At 37.6% G+C, this 3,606-nt stretch overlaps 1 pseudogene; it reads right to left on the reverse strand.

The window, feature by feature from the left end:
• Positions 1–3,040: 3,040 nt before the first annotated feature.
• LOC115227389 lies at positions 3,041–3,159 on the reverse strand (annotated as a pseudogene).
• Between the last annotated feature and the right edge of the window lie 447 nt (positions 3,160–3,606).

Consider the following 3,606-nt stretch of genomic DNA (forward strand, 5'->3'; position numbering starts at 1 on the left):
GCTGCCAGCGAAATTCTTTTGAACTTTCTCTATCGAAGACATTTTAACAAAAATACTTCCGTGTAAACGTTGAAAAATATTGTCACTCCCAAACAGGGACACATTCAATTTTAAAAAATACCAAAGCTCCTTCTCCCAAAGGGGGAGGGTTACGGTTTACAATTATTTAACAAATGAAACAACAACGCTTCCTTACGAGGAACCACAAACGTGATAACAATGGTTAAACAGAAATAATAATAACAACAAACCTTACGGTACCAAAAAGCAGTACTCTGTTGAAGCTATAGGCCTTTACGGATCAGAAATAAACTAACAACGGTACTCAGTAGAATGCTTAATGCTAGCTAATTAGCAAATAATCTAATGTAAAAGCCGTGCACACCTCTATTCATTTCTGCACTTAAATTTTATTTTTTATTTATTCCCATTCATGTGAAACCACTGATTCAAGTTCAAGTCATTGATGCAGTTTTATACCAATTGCTAATTTTACTCTTGTTATGTTACGATAATATTATACTTTAGTTTGATTTTAATTAATACTTACTACATATAATTCAATTGTTATTATTATTTTTATTGTTAAAGTGAAAGTATCTGACATAAAATAGAGAAATGTTTTTGTTTTACTTTTAACACGTAATACTAAAATAGTGGAGAAGATATGACATTGCTATGGGCTCGCTCTAGGCAAGAAGTTGAACATATTTTTCCCATGAAACTACATGGACCCTAAGTAAGGCATGTGTAAAATTTGAATGAAATTGGTTGTGTAGTTCTCAAGTTTTAAGGAAACACACAGACAGACAGACACACAGACACACATTCTCAAAGATATATATATATATATATATATATATATATATATATATATATATATATACATACATATAACGGTCTTCTCTCAGTTTCTGTCTTCCAAATCCATCACAGGCTTTGTTGGCCCTAGACTACAGTAGAAGACACTTGCCCAAGCTACCACGTAGTGAAACTGAACCATGTAGTTGGGAAGCAAGCTTCTTCCCCACAGCCTCGCTTGCACCAATGTATATATACATATATATTAGAGAGAGAGAGAGAGACAGAGAGGATGGGGAGTGAGAGAGAAGGAGAGAGAGGGAGAGGGGAGTAAGAGGGAGAGAGAGTGGGTGAGCAGGTGACAAAGAGAAGATAGGTGCATGGCGTTACATAAAACGATAAGTTTCAAGAATTGAACAGAAGCCTGACAAAGAACGAACGGAAAATTCGCACACAAGACATGCTCTTTCCTCGTCATTCATCCTCCCAAAAAATCATTAGAGTTTCACGCCTTTAACGATAATAATTTTCATTTTTCGTGGCGTCAACAGAGAACGCTGCTGGGAATATTGAGCGAACGTTGATGACAGTAATGAAAACAAATACGAATTCGACACTGAAATGAATGTAAATATACAAACAAAATGGATTATACGTTATTCAAACAAATTAGATGCCGCGGGGTTAGGAGACAATACAAGACATAAGCATATATACATAGACACACACACACACACACACACACCACACACACACACACACACACACATACACACACACACACACACACGCACACACCACACACACACACATATATATATATATATATATATATATAGAGAGAGAGAGAGAGAGAGAGAGTAATGAAAAGTTCCTGGCTTTAAGAGTATCGCGAAAGGCTTGGCTGGAGGCTCAACATTCACAAATCTTTTACAAGACTTAGAAAACCCGAAGGGCCACTGCAATAAGTATATGGATCTGAGAGTGGATGTTGCATAAAATCATAATTAAAATGTTCTTTTACTTAAAGCCAGGAACTTTTCAGACTACCTCGTATAATGATATATTAAATGCCCAAATTGCGAGGAACTAGATATTGGCGAGGCAGGGAATGAATTACCGGAACGCTCACGAATCCGCAGACAGCAAATCCGAACACTCGTGTTCGCCAAATCCATTGAGCGAACATACAGAAACATGTGGTCAGAAAATGTTTCTAATTTTTCCTTTCCACAAACTGTATAAACAAGTAAGGTTGGAGGAAAGAAAAAAAGAAAAAAAACGGTTTATTAAAATGTTCGAACTGTTCTGAACGGGAATAACCATTAAAGATGGGATTAAAAAATATCTGTAACATATAAATATGAACAAATTAAAGAAGACTCCCACAATTGAAATAAAAACGATCGAAACCAACTAAGTTTGCTCTTTCATAAAACCACATGTATACTGCAAACTGAATGGTTAAAATAAAGGCGAGATCTATGCCAGTAATATCGGTACGCCCGGCAAACCGTGATGTTTAAGTTGCATGCCGATTGGTCAAAACCGTATTCCAAAACTTCAGCTTGTTGGAGCTATCTACTGCAGTTGTCAAGAACTCAACTGTCAGGTAAATACATTTTGAATTTTGATGATTACCATGAACGTATGAAAACGCTAATTGATGTTTACGAACATTGCAAAATATGTTTTTATGTTTAACACACTAAAATTGTTAAATAATTTATTTTTTTTAAATAATACCATAAAAAAAAACGTGAAAACCAGACCTTATTTTAACTTTATTCAACTGATGTATATATAAATGTATATATATATGCACATACTCTTTTACTCTTTTACTTGTTTCAGTCATTTGACTGCAGCCATGCTGGAGCACCGCCTTTAGTCGAGCAAATCGACCCCAGGACTTATTCTTTGTAAGCTTAGTACTTATTCTATCGACGTCTTTTGCCGAACCGCTAAGTTACGGGACATAAACAGACCAGCATTGGTTGTCAAGCGATGTTGGGGGGGGGGGGGAAACACAGACACACAAACATATACACACACATACATATATACGACTGGCTTCTTTCAGTTTCCGTCTACCAAATCCACTCACAAAGCTTTGGTCAGTCCGAGGCTATAGTAGAAGACACTTGCCCAAGGTGCCACGCAGTGGGACTGAACCCAGAAATATGTGATTAATAAGCAAGCTACTTACCACACAGCCACTCCTGCGCCTGGTGTGTGACGCTTACACAACCTAGGTTTCCAAAGCGGTCACCCATCTAAGTACTAACTAGGCTCGACGTTGCTTAACTTCGGTAATCGGACGAGAACCGGTGCTTTCAATGTGATATGGCCATATATATATATATATATAGCAGAGAGAGAGAGAGAGAGAGAGAGAGAGAGAGAGAGAGAGAGAGAGAGAGAGAGAGAGAGAGAGAAGAGAAAGAAAGAAAGAAAGAAAGAAAGAAAGAAAGAAAGAAAGAGAGAAATGTAAAGGCGCATTGCTCTGTCGTTTGAGTGTTGTACTCACGATCGCAAGATCAAGGTTTCGATTCTCAGAACACCTCTACGTTGTGTTTTTTGGCAAACATTTTACATTGCTCCAGTTCACTCTTCTGTAATGGCTAACCCTGCGATGCATTGACTTCCGCTGGGGGGGCGTTTGCCCTGTCCACTAAGCAAGGGAGTGGCATTATTTAGAGAGCTGTAACAATAGAGGGAGGCATTGTGAACAGCAGTGAACAATAACTAATAGTCTGATTGATCTCTATGCCCCCTCTCTCTCTACCTTGATACATACACACA

Source organism: Octopus sinensis, unplaced genomic scaffold, assembly GCF_006345805.1.
Source record: "Octopus sinensis unplaced genomic scaffold, ASM634580v1 Contig02930, whole genome shotgun sequence".
Classification (NCBI taxonomy): Eukaryota; Metazoa; Mollusca; class Cephalopoda; order Octopoda; family Octopodidae; genus Octopus; species Octopus sinensis.